Genomic DNA, 22,758 nt, shown 5'->3' with positions numbered 1-22,758 from the left:
AGGGCTGTCAGCGTTAACGCGTTAATCTATGCGATTAATTTGGCCGCGTTAACGCACTAAAATATTTTAACGCAATTAACGCAACTTTGTTTACTTCCGGTGTTCGTTGAAGTTTTTTCACTCCCCTGAATTTCAAACCGCGGCAGTGCGGTTTGACACTGTTTCCGTTTTTAAAACAATTATTTCTCCGCGAAAATAAGGAGCAGAAATCAATTTAAACTCGTGGATGAATCAGTCGGGTTTCCTCCTGCTCCTCCTTCCTCCCGTCTCCCCCTCCGATACACAGAGGAACGGAGGGGCGAGGTGTCAGGTGACGCGGCACGGAAAGAACTCGTCACACGAAACCTTCACTGTGATTTGTCAATCCGTTTGTCTGTCAACATTTTGCGAAAAAAACAACCAATGAACACTCAGTAAATCAGAAAGGACCTTCCACCTCACAGGTGAGGCTCATTAGCAACCTCTCAGTCAGAAGCCAGCGAACACGGCGCGAGGACAACTGAGCCTCAATGTATAGAGCTGAGATTGTTCTGGAATGTTTGATGTATAACACGTGGGTATGTGTCATATGCAAACGCCTTTAAAAGGTGAATTTAAATTTTTTTGTAAAATGGAGAAAATGCCCCCAGCCTCCAAAGGGTTAACGTGACATATTTGAATGTCAGTCAGTTACCAAGGCGACTGGTTCTGCTGTTGTCCAATGTTAAAGATGACAGGACCAATGGGGTCTCAATATACTTCTTTTTTTTTACTAATCTGGGTGTTTCACTGAAGAAACAATTCATCATCCACAATATTAAATACCTCGCTGGCACTTTATAGGTAGAAGCCTCTTTGAAAACACAGCTCTGTGTGAAGTTTTGTCTTTAAAAAGAAGAAAACAAACTTTTAATCGCGATTAATCTCGATTAATGAATTTCAAAATGTGCGATTAATTAGTAAAATTTTTTTCATCGATTGACAGCCCTAATATATATATATATATATATATATATATACTGTATATATATATATATATGTTTTCATTTGTGTATAATGACCAGCACCTATTAATTGCTATGTTTTCGTTAGAAATATGCCATACCCACAAAGCGAGCGGGTCCTCTTCACAGAGGCCGCTATGTTGCACTGCCATGTTTTTATATATTTGGAATGCGGAGGACTGATTTAGAGATGCTGTATACGGCTTTGGTAGCGATCAGTCAAAGTTTCCCCCTCCCTAGAGCATACTCTGCTTTATGGTCTATACTTTAAATGGACCATATATTACAAATTGAAAATCATCCCATATTGAAGTTGACTAGTTGACTGAGTAATTTTCTCTTAGAATTCTATTCAACCAGGCTTCTTTTTGCAACAAGAGGAGTTGCACCTTACTGGTCAGTAAAGACACTTCCATATTGGCTTCTCGGCAGAACCGGAGGTTGACGTTTGTTTTTTTACGTTACCGAAAGGCCTCCGACATACTTAGAAAGGAAGGGGTGAGCACAACCTCTCCGGTAGAGGCCACTGCATCCTACACACTGATCCTTTAAGAAATGTTTTCTCATGAAAGTCAAATGAAAGGACTAATCAATTCCAATTTAAATGGTCAAAATTGGTGTTTATGAGACTTTCCTCCAAGGAATAATGAAAGCATCAGTCTTTTTTAATAAGTGCACTAAATTGACACAGAATCAATGGCTATATCAGTCAGCCAGCCACGTGAGAGAAACGTCATCAACACTTAACACTTGCTTTGCTGTGAATTTTCCGGACAATGAGCGCCTCTATTCACACACGGGCTCAATGAGACATCACAAAGACTTTGTACCCAGGAGCTGGCAGGGTAAAGTCCATTTAGGGTCGAGTTGAATGATTTTAGACATTTGCATTCTCACATAAAGCCCCTCCGATTAATGTCTAGAAAAGTTCAGGGTTGCAGTGCGTTTGTGAAGCGGCTTTAGACATCTTGTTTATTAAATACAACACAACTTTACGAGGAGAATTAAATGAACATTTGTTCTGACTCTTAGCCTGTTAATACTAATTTTTGTGCAGTAAAAATAAGTGGGTGATATAGTATTGTGCGGAAACACAGTATTTTCTCTGGTTAATGTACAAGATGTGCTTTACGACGTGCATAACGCTGCCTGAGCAGTAGACAAAACACAGAGAATGTCTGGCTTTCAGATGAAACGCATCTATGGACAATCACAAAGTTTTAAACTGTAAAGGGGGAAAACAAACTGTTCACTTCACTGCCGTTAAGCCCTTGGTTGTACTTGAAATTCCACTTCCCATTATCTGTGAGAGAACCTTTGCAGCCATTTGGTCCTGTCAACAAGACACTTGAGAACAAAATGGAAAATGTTGTAAAATCTTTAAGTTATTAAGATCAGTTTCCTCCAAGCTTAAGATACAAATAAGTCTTTCACGTGTGTACTGTCTGGTTTTAGATATCACTTCATAGGATCCAAAATGTTCGTAGGAAGTTAATTAACTGCATGTAATGAAACGGTAAAGAAATCTGAAGAATAAACAAGCCGCTGCAGAAAAGTGCAGAGGAGCCAGTGGGTTCACAAATGCGTAACCGTTTAAAAAAAGCTTTAAATTATGAACGCAAAACCAACATGGGCTTGGAATTCCTTAAGTGTAGATCTTAGCCTGCACTTTATTTTCTTATTTTGGAATTTGTAAGACAAAAGGTGAGAGGTCGTCCTGCCGAACCCACTCGAGGTCACCAGGGAACAAACCAGTCCAGGAAATTCCTGTCTGCTCTTCACAGACATAAGAGTAGGAAACTCATTCCATTTTAGAAAAACATTTGACAGTGTTATTTCAATAAAATTAGCATGTTTTACAGACTTAAACAGATGTTTTTTCTCTATTGTTTCAAAACCAATTTAGCACAATAAAACTATGACATCACCTGTGGTTGTACAGCAAAAAGTCCCAAATACACACATGCACTCCAGACAGAAATTCTGCACTGGAATTGATCTCATCTTTACCAATCAAACCTCTGAACCCTCTCCTCTCAATCAGGGTGGGTGGAGCCTAGACAGGAAGTGGCTGCATTGTGTGAACAACATAACGTGTTGGGTTATCTCCCTGCAAGGTCAAGTAAACATCTCTTCGGCCAGCTTCAGTTAACCCTGTCTGGGACCAGTGACCCGCTGGGAAATAAAGAAGCTGTCATGATTTTAACACCGTGTAAACACCATATCATGCTCAGTTTGATATGCAGCATTAATCGTGTAAAAAAAAATCTCAGGACCACATGCTTTAGTTTTAAGCCAATTTATTTCTTCTCAAGATATTGTTAACTTTTGCTGTGTTTTTATGGGCTGGCTGAATGAGTGGTTAGCGCAGTTTCCTGGTTCAGGATCTGTGTAAGGTTGAAAGGTTCAGGGTTTCTGTTACAGGCAGAGCATTTCACATATGAGCACCACAACCAATAAATCCTGAAACTCATGTTCTACTACTGCCAAGTCTTTGAGCTCCAAACTTTACTATTCAAGCAATTAAACTGGAGAAAGAAAATGGGAACTTTTGAATCTTTTCCTGGGACTTGAGTTGGATCAGGCCTTAGCACTGCTGTCTCATTATCAGAGGTTCTGTCCCTGTTATGGATTGGAGCAGTCTCCTGACAGCACTGTTCTGCTAATTGCCTTACACAGGTGTATGTGTTTTCACCATTGACTGCATATAAGAAGTGGACGTAGTCAGCGTGACATAACCCATTAGTTTGCAGACTTTGTTTTTAAAGCCTTGAGATTGCCACTTTGGCTGTCACCATCTTGTTTTTTTGCCAACAGGAGAAGAAAGAAAAAACATTAAACTCATGGCGTAGGGATACCGTATATGACTTTGGTAGCGGTCAGTCACAGTAGCCCCGCCCTAAAGCATACCCTGCTTTATTGTCTATTGTACTCTAAAATGGACCATCTTTTTCTAAATGAACCAAATACTGTATTGAAGAAAACTTAAACCTAGCCATTTTAACCAACTTTAATGTTTACAATGTTTACTGAGGGAACAGATCAAGTGAGAAAAAGGGCCTCATAGATTTCCAAACCGACCTCTTTTGGCAACCAAAGGTGTCGCCCCCTGATGGTCATTAGAAAGAATGCAAGTTTAAAGCACTTTTCATAACCGAGGTTGTCGCCTGGTTTAGAGTACCAAAAAAACAACAAGACAATTGCACACAGTATATGTAATATTGAGAGCTGTTCTTATTATTAACATTTAAATAAATTAAGTGAATAATAAGTGTAATAAGAGGCAGATTGGTCAGCCAGGGCTTCGCTAAAAGGAAAGACAATCGTGAAGGTCTGATGACAATAGGCATTTTTTTTTACGCAACAACGGATGGTCAGACCAATGTGCTTTCGGAAATAATAATTAATAAACATAACAACAATAATTTCTGTGTTTGGAAATAATGGGCCTTCGGAACAACAGGACAAATTCCAGAACTACTCTTGCCATCTTAGAATGAGGTGCCGTGTAATGTTGAGGTGGCAGGACTTTGGCGACGGCTCGCTTCTGCTCCGGGTACTCAAGTTTGGCGACTATGCCTTGGCGCTGACCGCGAGTCTTGGCATCTATGGGTCAAACATCTTGCCGGGACTTTGCCGGGACTTGTATGCCACTTCTATCTTTCTCTTCCCTCATTTCCTTTCAACGCTTTGCTTTCTACTCTCTGTGAAAGGAAGAATATATGTATAGGTAACCAGGGTTACGATGGTTCCACTTGGAGATTGCAAGGACTGCGGTTCATCAGCTTGGGCTGTTTGTGTTCACTCAGACTAATTTCCTCTGCTAGTGGAGATTGTTCAAAGTGAAGACAGCAACAGCAAATGTGATTTCAATAGAGAAAACTACAGCTTTCAGCACACCTTGGCATTTGTTCCTTTTAACCATGAAGGTAGTTGTTTCCTAAACTTAAGTAGTTTAAGTTAACCACACCTACATCCTCAAGGTGGCAGATCAGAAAACATACGACATATGACTTTAATATTTGGAATTTCATTTGAGTTGTTTTGCACAGCCTAGCTACTTATGTTGGGAGCTATAAACAGACCACAGGTGCTTAGATTCAGTGTCATACAACAGTGTGAGGGAGTATTGAGTGCTCTTTAATGTGTCATCACTATGTGTATTCATTGACTGCTATAAAACAGGTAGAGAGAGAAGTCAAGGCTCCAGTGGTGCAACACATTATTAGTGAGTGATGCATGAAAAGCAACAAATAAACCTCTGATGTGTAAGTGGCATAGATATTTGAGTTGATGGATAGTAATAAATAGCATGGACTAGACACTTCATTTTTGCGGTCTCAGATAGCTTGACAAAAGATCCCAAACATATTGATAATGCAGCTTTGCTTTAACTAGAAACTGAAGGAAAGAAAACTTGGATCATGTCAAACTAAGAGGGAAACACTCCTGCTAAATCAAGAGTTGTATTACATAAAATAAACAAATATATACAGGACTGTCTCGGAAAATTAGAATATTGTGATAAAGTTCTTTATTTTCTGTAATGCAATTAAAAAATTATTAAATATTAAAAGAATAAAAGGCTTGCAATATTTCAGTTGATTTGTAATGAATCCAGAATGCATGACATTTTTGTTTTTTTAATTGCATTACAGAAAATAAAGAACTTTATCACAATATTCTAATTTTCTGAGACAGTCCTGTATATCTTGCCTAAACGTCATGTTAACTGTTGGCAAAACACCGTAGACTGATATCAATCCAAGTTCAGCCCTGATAAGAAAATAACAAGTGTAATATACTTGCTGAAAACATTTCACAAACACGGCCCGGTTCTAATCCTCAATAAATATGAGCATAAATGTGTGGATACAAATAATTAATATATAATTGGAAATAATTCAGTTTTCACCCCAGCTGCTGATTTGTGACATGTTGTCACAAATCGGATCTTTTATTTCCCTCACTTTAGTTTCTGTGGACGACAGAAGCTAAACTCGTGCTGTAACAGTTACAGCACGAGCCATTGCAATTTGTAAAAAACAAGTAAAAAAAGTTAGCCATCATTCATTTTGTTTGCATTTGAAAATGTGGTTTATTCTATATCTCAACTTTGTTTATATAGATGTAAGGATTTCACTCAGTTTTTTTGTGATGTCGCCAAATTCCCAGATCCCAATTAGTGTAGTGTACATTCTATTCTATAGAGTAATCTAAGCATGCATCCACGAAGATAAACTGATATATTTTTATTGCAGACGACAATTTACAAAAGTTTCAGGACTGTGTCGTCATACGATATGCGAGCGAGCGAGCGGAGCCGCGGAGGATGAGCGAACCGACGTTAGAAGAGGAATGAAGGAAGGCGAAGTGAGGAGTGTCGAGGATGAAAATAATACAGCCCAAGAGGATGTTTTGTGATCAAGTTCAAAGCGGAGAAGCCAGTCATGGATTGTAGGTGGCTTCTGCTTCAGGCAGCCACCTCATTAGCATCGCAGCTGACAAAAGCCATGCTTTTAATTAATCTCTTCTTTTCTGTCACCGCATTAAATGCCAGAAAAGTATGCAACACAAAGATCAACCCTGTCTTTGATGTGGGGAAACTCACTGTTCCGTCATGTACCCTACCCATCTGGCCCGAACTGACAATGGCAGTCCTACATCAAATCTCAATAGCGGGGACTAATATTCTTTTCATCTTCCGCGAAAGGCTTCCATTGTGCCGCCGCTTAAAAGTGCATTCCTCAGCTCCCACTTCCCCGTGTCTCAGAGGGAGAAGGGGGGCAAGGACGGAGGTGAAGACAGTGTAGGAGGAAGAGATTACTGCCACAGTTGACAAGGTTCAATTTCACCTTCCCATGCATAAAGAGATTACAGTAGTCCCTATTGTGCGTTTGATTAATTTTGGAAAATTAATATGCAGCCCCATCAAGGAACTGTGGTAACTCTTGAGCACCACTTACATAATTAACTGATGCCCTGAAAACAACAACAAGGCAGTGAAGACTAATGCAACTCTGAAGTTAATTACAGCAAACAATATAAAATATATATGTCTAAATACACATGTATACACATAGTGGAAACTACTCGTGAAGTAATTAGTCTGTTAGTCAAGTCAGACAAAACCTTTCAGATGTGTAAAACAAGACAACGAGACTGAAGCCAACAGCTCTGTAAAGTTGTACATTGTGTAGTTTTGAGCTACAAGCATGCCAACAAGCTGATATTAAGCATGGATCAAGTTTAGCTTGGACATTTGATAACAGTGCAGTAAAGGCTGATTGGAAAGTTGTTAGTTTAGAATTTTTTTTCTTCCATTAATGTTATTCATGGTCATGGTATTGAAATATATGCCAATTTGTTATAAAAATGGTTCTGGAGGAAAAGTAAGGGGACCAACCAAGTCTGTAAGGATCTAGTACCAGGCGCTTGAGATATTCTAGTAAAAACCCAGAATGTTGATTTGCTGGTCGCTCTAGAGAAAAACTGTGGGTTCACCACATTTTATGGGAGTCGTCTTCTGGGCACCATGAACGGCTGTAAAACACATCGGGAGAAGCTATCCAATAGATGTTGAGATATGTCAGTTAGGACCTGAGTAATCGACTGTCCGTTCAATGGACTGACCAACAGACTGAACAATGAGCTGACCAACCAACATTGTCCCCTAGATAATTCCTAATCTCTCCAGAAAAACAAATTTGAAATTTTTTAAAGACGTCAAATATAATTTCATCACAATATAAATCCGCTGAAAGTTATGGGGACACCACTAAATGATCACCTCACCTTGTTCTACATTTGGACTGTTAATCTAGATATTCTGTCACACACCAGAGAGGCGATTTGAATCATGACAGATCATCGCTCAGAAAACCAAGATGGAGCCAGAAACCCCCAACTTTCACTGAAACAATATCCTTTAAATTGCAATGGCTAGTAAATGTCTTGTGACATATTGTATCAGACTGCTATTAAAGAAGTAATGTTAAGTCTACAGAAGTAGTATTTGTGGAGTTGAGATTGATTGACGTCAGAACTGTGGGGGTTATAGAAATTGAGAAGAGAAGCCAAGGTGGTTCTACCCCAATGAAACCAATGAGAATTAGCTATGTTAAACAACCGTGTGAAGCAACCGATAGAAAACAAATGATCGCTGAATACATGTGACTAAAGATACTAAAAATGGAGGGTGGATTTATAGATAAACAGCTGCTCACAATAAGATTGCGGCAGAACACTTGTGCACAAGAAAGAATTAGTCGGACGTCATTCATTCAAAAGTGTTATGTGGAGAAGTGGGACATTTGTCCTTGTAGTCGCACAAAAGGGATGGAGAGCATCCACAGGGGACCGTGAATATGCACTATACTGTTCATGGAAATCTAGTCAGTAATTGTTGAGGTATCTTGGATCAGAGTTTGATGGATGTCCTGTCACTAACTGAACAGAACACCACACATAGTGCCCAACCACTGACACAGACGACATGTTAAAAATGTCAAACAGCTGGTCATGTCGGCTGAGGGAGAATTCCAGACATAGAAACATGGAGTCTGCTGAACTTGTGTACTTGTTTCTGTTGACATCGTCTTCCAAAGTCAGCTGACAAACTGCATTAGGCACCACAGCAAAGTCTTTAAATGAAAGTCAGTCAGTTTATACCATGAAGACACAGTGTACACCAAAATGCTCCCAAATTATCACAATTATGATCATTTTTACTCTGAAATCCTGATCAGTGCAATCACATCAGGACAATGTGCATCACTAACAGCTGTAGCAGAGTGGTTGTTGAGCCTGTGGAGGAATTGAGTTTCAGATGAAGATGAAGTGTGCTGTGTGGGATCTCCTTAAAACTCCTTTCAATGAGCCCATTTCTCTACGATCTTTTCAAATTCACCATTACTTCAACAATTGCAGTTTTATAACCTCAATTCTAAAATATTCGGAGGAAATTGGACAAGACGTTAAAATTGCACTACAGTGACCTCCACCCCAGCATCCATGTAGAGGCACTGAGTCACTTTTCTCCCTGCATCGTAGTTATTATTGTCATTCTCCACGATGCTGAGAAATTTGAATGTATTAATGAATAATAATATTACTTAAACATTGTATTTCTGGTGCCAACAAGAGATGAATGTAGTTGAATGTATTTAGAATAATCCTGCACATCCCTGCTGTGCATATTCCACTGTGGATTTAAAGGAATCCCTCCCTGATTACATCATATTCATCATGTTAAAGAATGTGATCATCACAGGTTGAAATGTGATCTAAAGTGCATGTGAACACGCTGAGTGAGAACTAAAAACAACTTGTGCGAGAATAACCAGAAGCCTGTAAACACATTCCCGGGCGGAGGTAAATCTCTATTTTGTTCGTGAAGCCTCAAGCTGAAATGTGCTGACCTGTAAAATCCCAGCTGTGGGCCCCGCGGTGCCCAACACAAACTGGGTCTTTTCCGTCCAAAACTGAACGCTCGGGGTAACGCGCCATGTTTTTGTGCCGGAAACCAAACAATGTTTGACCGCTGAGCCCCGGCGTCCGATGGCCGTTTGAAGTGTTCCCCTTCCAAGGCTGTGGCCAAAACAAATAAAAAGCCAACCGCTCTCGACGACCTCCATCAAACACATCACTCAGAAACAGCTGTTAGCGTTTAGCCGGAAAAACCACCGACATTCTTCCCCTTAGAAATGTATATGGGACATTTGAGATAGCATTCAACACACACATTCTTGAATGTGGTTACACTTGCAATTTCTTCTCCTTGCAAGTGTAAACAGACCGGGGCCGCCGTGCCTGCCAGTTTGGAGTTGTGACCTCAGATATTGTTTTGTTGTTTCAAACATTTCGACACATTTCAACACTGTGATTATGTTGTCCGGTTTGTTTTGCTTCCATCCAAGAATTTGTGAAATTCCCAGAATGGTGGCTTACAGTTTTAGAGACAATGTTTGCTTATCGTTATTTTCAGTGTGGTTGGTGCTGTATGGTGCAGACTGTGCAATCCGGTGTTGTTATTTCATAACAGAAGTGGAATATGATATGCAGTTATAGTACTGTTGATAATGGCAGCTACGCAGAAATAAAATGGAGCACATTAACATTGGCTTCATTAGAATTTATATGTAAGTTACATAAGTTACATTTTTCTTTCATGTAAAAAATAATTTAATTTACTCTCTGTTTACTGTAACTGTCAACTATGATAATGCAGTTTGTTATTTAAATGTGAAAATACTGTCACCTTCAAAGTCATTTTTTTCAGATAGGATTTTTTGCTGCCAAAAGTGTATTGGCCAGTATCTTTTATTTCACCCAACTTGGGCTCAGTGTATTATTATCCTTAATACATTGTCCAACTTTGATGGTGATATAACAAGCTGAGGTTAAACAAGGTCACACAAAAACCTCAATGAACTAACATCCTTGAACGTTTTTTCCACTCTCTCCGAGACCTCAGCCTCTGTTACCCGGTTGGTCATTATGTTTTTTTAAAATATTCAAACATTTGATGTTCACACCCATTTGTGTTTTAGAAAAAAGGAGCCTGTCGCCATGCTAGCAGCTCTTTGGGGCTGTATAGGCACAGCAGTTGACTTTGAGCTAAATATAGCATACTAACACACTAACAGTGACAATGCTAAAAAGCTGATAATATTGACCACATTCACTATGATCGTATAGCCTGTTCGCAATAGGGTTGTGCATTTTAAAGGATTGTGTCAATGATTGGCTGAATCCATCTGAAGAGGCATCGCTGTACCAAATGGAATTAGTTAATTCATTCATTATATTTCACTCAAAACCAAAAATAACCTGCTAGCAGTGGCGGCTGTGCATTTTCTACATAGGCCTTCAATGCTGTCTCACTACAGCTGAACAACCTAATGTAAGATATTAGTCCACCAGTGTTCCGGTGCGGGGCTTTTATTGTGAAGGAGCAACAGAAAGAGAGTTGTGGGTTGTGAGTCGTATTCACATGACACTGCAACAAGTGAAATAAAATGTTACATGAAGCGCAACACCTACAAATACATACCTGCAGAGTGCAGATACATAAATACGCGCATGACGGGATGCTGTAATAAACCCAATGACAAGAACACATTTACAAGAACCAGTCACATTTATATATAACAAAACATGACAACACAATCAGACAGAACTGTGGCACTAAAACGTCTCACACTCAATAGAATCAGAAATAACCATGTAATAAAAACAACAGAGACAAATGAACACAACAGGCAGCTCACTCACTTAAAGTTAAAGTCCATCCCTCCTCTCTTTGCCAACAAACAACTCAATGACGCGGTCGTAAAGTTTGTCGTAGAGCTTTAAGTCCACTAACAGCTCCTTCTGATGGCCATGAACGCCAGTGATGAAAGTCGAGCCTCCCCAGTTGCGTTTCTGGAATAAGTCTTCATCCATTTAAGTGCTGAACATTGCTGGCTCAAGCTAGCTCGCTGTGGTGCGGCCGTAGGTTATAATGTCCGTCTTTTCCTAAAACGTCCTCCTTGAGAAAGGTTTCGAGATTAAATCCGCCACCAAGTCCGCCTCTCTTCCTTCCGCCATTAAAAGGTAAAAGCAAAAAACTTAAACTGTGGTGACTTCTTGCTTTCTTGACCCCCGTTAATCTATCTCAGGGGTGCTCAATACGTCGATCGCGATCGACCGGTCGATCGCGGCGACCTGCCAGTCGATCGCGGCGTTGTATCGCATGACATAAAAAAAATTTGACCCGCCCCCCTGTCACTTTCTCTATAGCGCCACATTACAGCAGCAGCATGTCATTTCTGTCTCTACGTGTCGCGTTAACAGTCCTCTGCCCGCCGTCTCGTGCGCTGCAGAGCTCCGACACCGGTTTGCGCGCATTGGGACGGAGCAAAAAAAAAGTCACTAGCACCCCCCGTCAACAATCCTTCTCGGCTCGCGCGACTCACTAGCACCCCCCGTCGGTCGATCGCCTTGACTTGGTCACATAATAAGTAGCTCGCATGCTGAAAAAGTGTGAGCACCCCTGATCTATCTCCTTCGCTTTTCAATTAAACTGCATGCGGGGCCACTAACCAATCACAGCGCAGGTTAATCTGACATACTTTCATGGGCTTCCAGAAGGCCAAATAACCTAAAAAAATACACCCAGTATGTCAAACTAGCGATATGATTGGTTGAAGATGATGTCCATCACCAATAAAGTCCCCATGTACTTCAGCAGGCTGTCTTTGCCTGTGTGAAGGCCTGAGATGAGCTGCTCTTCTTCCATAGAGACTGTGGAGGTGAAATCTGATTGGATAAAAGCTCCCGTTAAAGTAAATTGGACTGGAAGCAGCGCTGCCGGATGGAAGCGCAGCAACAGAGGAAGACAATAGTGCAAAAAGAAAGTACAAATTAAGAAAATAAAAAATAATTTTATTTTTTTATTTTTTTAAAATTATAAAATAGCTTTAACATTGTAATTATGTTTAGGCCTTCAGAGAAGGCTTAGAAGTCCCGGACGGCCCGCCACTGCCTGCTAGTAGACGTCAGAGAATCATTAAAGTCATTAAAATTGGCCTGGCTTGAAAACCATGTCTCTGCCAGACTGTGATTTTATTTTCTGTTTGTTATCAAAAGTTCAAATAGGACGTGGCCCCGACACAGTCCCCACTTCCCATGCTGCTTTACCTTCCCTGGCTATTCAAATGTCAAACTAATGTCAACCAGGCATATTGTTCTTTCAGCATCTATTGTACGTACATTTGCTGAACATGGGGGAAGACAAAGTCTGAAGAAAAAATCCCGTCACTGGGGAGGTAGGACTAAGCTGAATCCTCGCTAATGCAACTTTAATGAGGAGCGCTTCGGGAGAGAGAGGATGTGTGGCCCAGTCAGCTGACGGCTGGATAAACACGCTGCTGGTCCAACTGCAGTGCTTTCGCTTGGTTAGAGGCAACGAGAAAGAAAGGCTCCAAACTCTAAATCAATAGGATAAAAGAACTCAGATCTAAAAATGAGTTGACAAAGCCTTACATGAATAAATCCATGCAGACTGCTGTCTGCTTGGGGGTTAGAAACGTTTTGGTGGTAAATCAAAAATAAATATAATCCAGGAGGAAATAAGTTTCCATCAAAATGTACTTGACAATGCAGGTTTGTTTTATGCGATCGTCATTTCTGAGGAGACCATGCTGTAAAGAAACAAACAAAAGGGTTGTGTGTAGATTTATATCTAGTTAAGCAATAAGGTGCGAGAGGCAGGACTTTGTTGTCAATAATCTTTGTTGTCAATAATATAATCAATAATAATAATATAATCAAGGGTGTTGTTGGGCCTAACAACGCTCTTGAAGCTAACATTATTGACGAAAAAGTACCTCGAGTAACTTATTAATTCTATAAGAAGGTTGCGTGCGCATTATAAATAGTAAGATGCCTTTCAGCACAAAATAGTTGTCGACCCCAAATGTTGTGTATCGCATTTCAGTAGCCGAGAGAAAATAGTGCCCCGCTGTTTTGTCTGATGCATAGCAACAGTCCGAATCTGAGAATATCGTTCCAACTTTACTGAACTTTGTTTTGTCGTGTCCCTGACGTCTACGGGTTTTTACAACGCCAAAAAAACCATTGTCTGTGAACGTGAACGAGCTTCATGAAACACCAGCACCGACTCAACGTTCAGACGTAACTGCTGATCCCGTAGTGGTCACACTTTCCATTGCACCCAGTGCCATAGAAATCACCTCGCAGTTATTCATTCATAGCATCTCTGGTTCTGGTCTTCATGTCTAGTTACTGGTTTCTCTTTGCACTAGTTAGTGAAGCAGTTCATTGCCCACTTCGTTTGGCTGACAGTGTTTTTTTCCGTTAGGCAACATTTCATAGGTCTCACTTTCTTTCTTCTCTCTGGTAGCATGACGTCCTCCTGAAGTATCCTCTTCGGCTAACCACTCATCTAAAGTCATTCCTCCCAAAAAATCAAAGTTCACAGAATTTTTTTTGTAATTGTCAAGCTTGAACTGACAACTAACGGTCGCGCAAAATCTATCATTATTGTGGAATGCGCACTGATCTGGAACACTCAGATAAATGTAAACAGCTGTCGGTCATTATGGCTGATTAAAGTACACCTCGTGACTCACTCTCAACCAACCAATTTATCTACCCATATAATAATCTAAGTTAACACCATGCTGGTATGTTGAATGCGAATACAAAACCAAATCACTGAACATTGAAACTCATCCCTCAATGTTTTGTCTCTACACCTTGAAGCTCACTAATTAACTGGACATAGAGCCAGGCTATTTACCCAAGCTTTTATACTTTATGCTGAGCAAGGCTAACTATGTCCTGACTCCAGCCTCACAGATATGGAAGCGGTTTATATTAAGATTCAAGACTAAATATATTTGTATTGTCACATGCACAGTTAACAGACAGTGATTACATAAAATTAAAATCTTACTTTACTAGGTCTTCCTTCCACACAGAATTACAATAAAAAAAAAATAGGAGGTCAATCATCTCGGAAAGAAAGCCAATGGCCAAATGTTGACGTTTTCCACTGATACTGCAACATTTGAGACTGGTGTGTGTTTATTTAGCATAAAGACAGAAATCTCCACATGAATAATCAATATAAAACATCTAAAAGCTGTATTTGCAAACATCACCCAGCAGCTACAAATCACCGTGGATATCGCCTTACCCTTGGATTATTTTTTCGGAGTGCTGAAAGAAACACACATTTTATTTGTCTTGCAGAAGAGCTTGGGCTAGTCGCCTTCACAAAACATTCATCTGTGTGGGAATGGAGTTTATTTGGACGGTTGCCATTGCCATGCTTACACAACCTGATGAAACTGTACTGTCTGTGTAAATTACAATATATCAACCTTCTTCTAGGAAACAGCTTTTTTATGGAGCCACCCATTCGAATTCCCAAATAAATGACATTGGTAAAATGCACCACAAAGAGGTGAAAAGAGGTTAAAAATATTGACATTTAGATGTCAACAACTTTATTATTGTGTTCAGAATGAAATTGGGATTGACACTATTTTGAGTAAGGAGCCAGAGCACTTACTCTCCCTGAACTCCATCAGGATGGATCCGGGCTGACAGAGAGCAGCTGAACAAACACTCTTTCATGTTGTAACCGAAACCCCAAACTCATCATTCACAAGCATGAATAAAAGACTCACGTGTGATTTAATGCCATGCTGGACCTCTGCCAGAGACCAAACAAACCGACAACTCATTAAAAAGCAACAATATATGACACTTGAGGGGTCGATCTGGCTCATTTGATCACGCTTTTGAGTAGACTGAGCAGCGGACTGGGCACTGTGTGCGGCTCCGTCATTGAGCTGGATTGTTGGACACAGTTGACCGCTCCCTCGCTGGAGGGGTGGGGTGAGTCAGCAGTAGATGGCCTGACAGGACCAAATGGCCTGTCTGTGACCCGCAGCACATTCCCCCCCCTGTGGTGTACTGGTTAGGTTCGGGGATTGGCGTTTTTACTGGTTCAGACTGACTTGCTGCTCAGACTCATTGTGTTAGACAGCGAGGGACAGATCCACCTGGTGGACAACCTGCAGGCTGGAGCGGTGCATGAAATGCTTTCACAGTCTGACAGGCCAAACACTAATTCTACAATAATCAACTTGCTGACCATGATACCCAGAGGGTAGGACATGTTTCCATGGACCACCAGAGGTGTCAAAACTACAGTCGATCTGGCCCACTGGATTACTTTGCGTGTGAAAATTGCAGATAAATTCAAGTTATGCAATAAAATGCACTCTTATTTTAACACTTAAAGTCTCACTGTCCTAAAAAGGTAAATGCCTCACCTTAACCATCTCGCTTGAGTGTAGCAAATCAAGGGTTACCTTTTAGACACAAGCCTTTATCATGTCTAATAAAAAATGTCTAACAAGTTGCATTGTGAGAACTGTATTATCCAGTGTTTTTGGAGCATGAACTGGGACAAAAGGTCCGTACATGGCGGACCTCTGCTTAGATTCTGGATCATGTTCGGTTTCTGTGGCATAGTAACGAGTTATTTAAATCTGTGTTACACCCAATTTACTTACCACATTCTGAGGATCTCTGGATACGAGTGAAAATAAAGTATGTTGTCAAATATTCCGGTATTGGCGTTGAATCTCTGGTGCTTTGGGGGGAAACCCGACGGCCATGGAGGCGTTACAGTGCAAAATACAAGACTGGAAACATTTAGATCGTCTCCCAATTGCTCTCAACATGGCGGAGCCTGAGCCAGTGGGTTGTCGCTAACTGTGCTAACTGCGCTGTCAGTACAAACCACTGCCAACGTTCTGATAGAGCTGACAGTGTTTATCTAAGTTTCCGCTGTGACACGCTTTATCAATTGTGACTTCTCTACGAGAGCAGTTCAGAGTAATGGCCATGAGCTAGCTAGCGGGGCACTATAAACCAGGCATTCATTGGACAGGCATTTCTAAATCCCCGTAGTGGCTGCGGGATTTTATGGTGTGTTTAAGCTACCACAGAGTAATGCAACCCTTGCACTGGGGACCCACCAGAGTAGAATACCGGGGATCTGGACACAGCTGATGCAAATCAACGACGCATCAACCGGGACTGCTGAGATCAGACCGCACTTCTCAGAAACTAACCAAAAATAAGTCTGAAGAGCTGGGTCTCAGCGTTTTGCTCTGTTTGTCTCTAGCTCGCTCGGTCTTGCACGATTGCATATGGAATGGAGTGTTTCCTCAAGCTGCTGCTGGGTCAAAATAACATTGATTTCAGCCTCAGAGTGCACGTTTACAGCTCCGATTCCACCACAAGTCTGCTGCCTCTCAGAAAGATGGCGGAGCAGCAAGGCTCGAATGGGAGACAATGGCAAAGAATATTCTTTTCAACAGCAGTAGTGTCTATTAGTGGCTGTACGACCTACGAACATACCCCAAAGCTATGATAGTCCGCAAAACTGAAGAAAGCTAGCAATGAAAACAAAAGCATGCTGGTATACTGTAGGTAGTTTGAGTTTTGTTCAGACTTCGAATGACACAATTGAACCCAAGAGGATGAATTATACTGGATGCTATTCCTCTTGTGACCCCAGCAGGCCAAAGGTTTCACATGCGAATTGAAATACCTCAACTTCTTCTAGATAGATTGACTGATAATTTTGAACCGTCCCAAAGGATGAATCCAAACTGATTTCAAACCCATAATTGTATTTGATCTTTATGTACTGCATTGCACCATCTTACCAGTAAATGATCACCACAGGTTTAGGATTTCTCATTCCCACCTCACGTCCCATAACCTTCAGGTCACAAGGTATGGGGAAGCTAAATTGGGGGTTCTGGTGTACAATCAAAGTACCCACCGTTTTCAACAGGATTTTTCCCCAGATAATGTGGATACGTCATACCCAGCCACATGTCAAACACGACGGGGGCCGATGAGTTGCCTTTCAAAGCTATTACACCCATTGAGAAGGTAAACATATTTTGTGTTCATGAATAGTTATTACCTTTGTGTCTTTATATTTGACCTTCATCTGTGATTATTTTGGGGTCGCAGAGTTAATAGCCCCTGTATGACTGAATCTAAATATTGGAACAAATACTTGCTACTAATCAAAACCACAAATTAGGCTAAACAATCATGTGATGCATATTTGCGGTTCCTTTAGCCAAGACATACGTCAGATATAATGTGCCATCTGCCCTGTCATTTCATTCAGAATTGTATCTGGATCTAATTAAACACACAGCATCATGCTTACAGTATGGTTGGGACCGTGTGAGACGATCTCTAGGTTGGGAGTGTGCTTCCCATTATGTTGTTGCAATCTTAACCTGATCTCAGTGTCAAAAGAGAAACAATGCGGTACATTTTGCTGAGCCAATCTTTTCCCCATTTCATTTAAAGTGTCCGACTGGGTTTTCTCACAAGGCACTGAAGATACAATTCTGTTCTCGCGTGTAATTTCACTGAGTCTTGTGTGTGCTCTTTGAAAGCTTGACGGATGTGTTGGGACGAGGCTTTAGAGCAATGAATTAACTCCCGGCCACCGGGAAGGATCCTTTGTGCTCTCGTCTCCAAGGACACCTGACTTATTTTTGCCGAACAAATAGCCAGCTCACACAATAATGGGAAATAAATGAAGCTCCTTGAGATAAGAGGGAAAGATTTCCCTTTTGGGGACATGGAAATACAAAGAGTTGGTAAATGAATGGCAGCTTTGTGCTCTGATGAGAACTTGTTGCACAGCTTGCTGTTAAAGTGTAAGCCATTCTTTCAAAAAAATTATAGAATGAGTATTGTGCACGTTGAATTTGTGTTTTTCCGACAGATGTGCTTGTCATACCGCTGGCACTCATTTCAGATCTCTATGAGAACCGAACACTAAATAATATTCAAGTTTAACACAATGCTAGAGAGTGGCCAGCATGAACAAAAGCAGTGATGCTATCAGCTGATGGTTTGTTTAAAACGATCAATGTCACGAAATATTTATTAAGCGTCAAATGCTTGCCCTTTTAAAAATGGTGAACCACAAAAACAAAACAAAAATCAGGAAATGGGTGATCACAACAGTGATGAAGTAGAATGGTTTCATATGAAATCCTATAAAATCATTTTTTTTTAAGTAGACGGATTTCATGAAAACACTTTATCGAATACGCTAAAGAAACGAAAATTCTCCGTTTATGAAATCAAAGGAATTACAAATAGTGTAAGTAAGAATCCCCTTTTTATCAGGACCGCTGACACACGTTGAACAATATTTAACTTGACTACTCAGCTAGATAAAACTTGGAAATACAACGAACAACAAAAACAAACCAACTTACTGTCGCTCACATTAAGTAATGACTACATTTATTGATTCGGATCCCTTTATTTTAATTGTTCATTGTGAGTTTAACAATGTTAAAGGCACTTAAAGTAGGTTATTGTAGTCTGTAAAAACAACATTAAAAGTGTGCCCCTCCCCACTGGCTCAACAAGGGTTGAGGAGCTCGTAGCAGGTCAAGCCAACTCCAGATTCCCTGCTGTTGTTGTTAAAAATCCTACTCATTATGCCTTTAAAAGAGCACAACATAAAATGTTACTCTTTGAAGGATAACTCTACAACTTTACCATATTCTAAACTAACATCCTGGCAAGATCTTACATGTTGCACAAATGCACCATCTTAATATTTTAATCAGCTGTTACAGGTTACTAGAACTGTGGCTGTTTCTTTCCAGGCTGCCATTGTTTAACGTGTATAGTATGGAATGAAAATAAATTATAATTTGAAGTTATCTTACTTTGGTTTTCATCGACTTGAGTTTGTGTTTGTTCATACATTCGTTCAAAATATACCCTCTTCAACAATGCAACAATATTGTAACTTTAACAAAAAGGTAAAGGCAACAGAATGTTCACTGTGATGAGTTACCTACAGTCAGGATATTTCAAGTGCATGCTGAACTGGCACGAGCTGAAACCAGTGGCTGTGTAAAATGGTCATGATCACAGGCCACCCAGGCTGGTAAACATGTGCTCCATAATGCTGTTGGACTAATGGTGTCAGAGACATGAAAGAGGGAGCTGAAGAGTGGGGGCTGGAGGGTGCACTCAGGAGGACATCCTGCAAATCAGCCGTCCAACACAAGACAACAAAAGACAAGGTAAACATTTGGCCCCAGCAATAATGACATTAATGGAGGCCTTCCTGGTTAGACCCCAGCTTGGAACAATGGTAACGGCTGCCAGTGTACAAGCCATAGTCTGTATGTAAGAAGTGGGCGTAGTCACTGTGATGTCACTCATTGGTTGGTGGACTGCGGTTTTGAAGCCATTAGGTCAGCAATTTGGAGGTCGCCACTTTGATTTTTGGTCGTATAAAAGTAACACAAGAGGGTGGAGCTAAGTCGACCAACCGATTGCTGAATAGTCTTTAGGAGACTAAAATGTTGTCATTAACTTCCGTGACCTAAAAACAAAAAAAGTCTTCTACCAAAATTACTCTATGATTCAAGCGAGAATCAGAGAGTGGATGTCTTACTTTCTATGGGCACATTTATTCATTTACAATGTTGTCTTTCCAGGTCTAGGAGCACTATACTGTACTATACTGTATATATACTGAGTGGCTACAATTATTAGTTAAACCTCTGCAATCTAGTGCACTTCAATACAGTATTCTGCCATTCTGGCCATATTCATAAAGTATATCATTTTTAGTTTTTGTCGAACCTAAATTCTACTTGTGGGTCGAGTTCACATTATTTTCATTTCAAAAGACGAGTGGCTTGGTTTCAGCGTGCTTGTGTGTGTTTTTACGCTGATGTGGTGGTGAGCTTGTCTATGAAAGTTTGGGACACAATGGCGATGAAGTGGAGGCTTTAAAGGCAGCGAGAGGAGGGTGCTGCTGGCTCTGTTAGCGACGGCTCTCTGACAGCCAGAGCTTACGCTGCCAAACCTACAAAACAGAGCTGCTGACTCGCTGCTCTGACCGAGAGAGAGAGAGAGAACATTTTAGATGGCCTGTCAAAGCTTTTCTGGTTTCTCATGAGCATAAGTTGCGGATAGTAGCCTACCTGTTACTTCTTTTGGTACCACCTAGGTCAAGGTCCATATTATTAGAAGGTGGTGTTCAGGAATCTAAACCAAAGACCACATGGTTGGTCAGAGTTGTCAACGCTCTGTAGTAGTAAAAGCTGGAATTCAGTTTGAGCATTGGCAAAGCTATAGTAGATTAGCTGTGGACAGTTGTGCGGAAAATATTTGAACAGACACATCGTCTAAGAACTGGGGTTATGCTGCTGTTTTCAATGTGTGAAAGTACAAATATGGCGTGAAAATCTTCTCTGGCGCCGTTTAGACTTCACTGGGTTGTCGACCGGACAAGGCAGTCAGCATTTCTCAACAGTGAACAGTATGGCGAACACGATGTGTTTTACTCAAGCGTACAACTGGGAATATCACATTACCGATTAAAAACAAAACATGGGGCTTCACATGAATCTGCTTTGAAGAGCAAGAACAGACAAGAGCTCTTTACGTTGGCTTATTTGATAAGGGACAGTGCACATTAATAAAACCATTTCTGTAAATGCGCCAGTTAGCCAAGAGGCTATTTTTTCATCTGTAGCCTCCCGAGAGGCAGATGTTATAAAACAAATCTAAAAACTGAAATGAGATTAAATATGCACAGTTATGCAATATTGATGCTTTACAATGGGTGTACGAATAGAGTGAGAATATTAATATATGTTTTCTACAGTACCTTCTCTGGAAAGCAACGGCCATTTTGCTCCAAACACACCTTAGGGTAATTTATTGTTTGCACATATGGATTCAATGCCTTGATTATTTTTTTCATTAAATCCTAGCCGATTCAATATGAAGGCTTGATGAAAGTGCAACAGAATGTTTTTTTCCCCGCTGCTTATTTTGGATAATTCAGCCGCATTCATAAATAGTCCATGCTTCTCGGTCACAGCGGGATATTAGTCCCTAAACAAGTCAGGACGTTATTGTGACAGTACACAAAGGAACTTCTACTGAAAGCAGCCATATGAACCATACAGCATTATTATTCAAGGCCTACAAATCTGGTTCTTTGCCAGTGTATAATATGAGGAATCTTAAGATCTCTACTGCTGGATGTTTCCACAGTAAAACACTCCCATTGTGGTGAGGAGGGTCCTGATCTTTCTCAGGGTGATGGGAGAAGCCCTGGGGGCCGGGCTCTGGTAGGGGACAGTGCGTGAGAGTTCACCCCATTCTCAGCTCACAAACCTTGGTGCTGATATTCGGACAAAGAGCAGATCTGATGTGAAACAGACACCCAGTGTGCCAAGGACCAGCACAACCTTCGCTGGTTAGACTCAGCAACGTCATGTGGGGTTCAGGGACATTAGGGATCTTTTAGGGCATCTCATTAGGTCAAGAGAAGTTCATGACAGAGTTAAGTATTGTACAAGCACTTCTGGTTGATGATACAATTCTAAACTACACATGCTCCGATTGGACCGCACCAGTTGTTTGCCTGTTTATTACAAATCGTGTCTATTGTGTGTAGTGTGACTATTCCAATGCAGAACCTCCAACTATATACATCATTGAGGGCAGACTAAATATCAGTAACGCCTCTTTTGTAGTGTCAAGTGATGCAATTCAACAAGAACCAGTCTACATCCCACGTAATAACGCTTCGGCCGAGAGGGTTATCGGCTGCAATCTGCCTTCCCTCCAGGTCCTGTTTACTTCCAGGTCACTGAAGCGGGCCAGAAAGATTGTCGCTGACCCCTCCCACCCTGGACACTCCCTGTTCGAGTCCCTCCCCTCGGGGAGGAGGCTGCGGTCCATCATGACAAAGACCACACGCCACACCAAAAGTTTTTTCCCGTCGGCAGTCGGGCTCATCAATGGAACCCGGGACTGACTGACTGTCACCCCCAGGACTACCACCTCTTCTTCCACCTTCCTCTCTCCTCCTTCTTCCCCCTCCTTCCTCTTCCTCCTCCTCCCTCTTCCTCCCACCTCCTCCCTCCTCCTTCTTCTTCCCTCCTCCACACACGTCACTTTAACATGCACTTTAACTTGAGGCCTCCTCCACACACATGCCACTTTATTTGCATGCACTTTAACTTAAACACACGCCACGCGTAACATACACTTTTAACTAAAACACACCACTTGAAGCACACACCCAAACACTTTCACATTATTTGTTGTCTTTCTGTCGTGTTGATTGTTGTTTGTTTGTCATGTCCAAATG

The sequence above is a fragment of the Pseudoliparis swirei genome, chromosome 12, assembly GCF_029220125.1.
Source record: "Pseudoliparis swirei isolate HS2019 ecotype Mariana Trench chromosome 12, NWPU_hadal_v1, whole genome shotgun sequence".
Classification (NCBI taxonomy): Eukaryota; Metazoa; Chordata; class Actinopteri; order Perciformes; family Liparidae; genus Pseudoliparis; species Pseudoliparis swirei.
Note: the sequence above shows the minus strand (reverse complement) of the source record.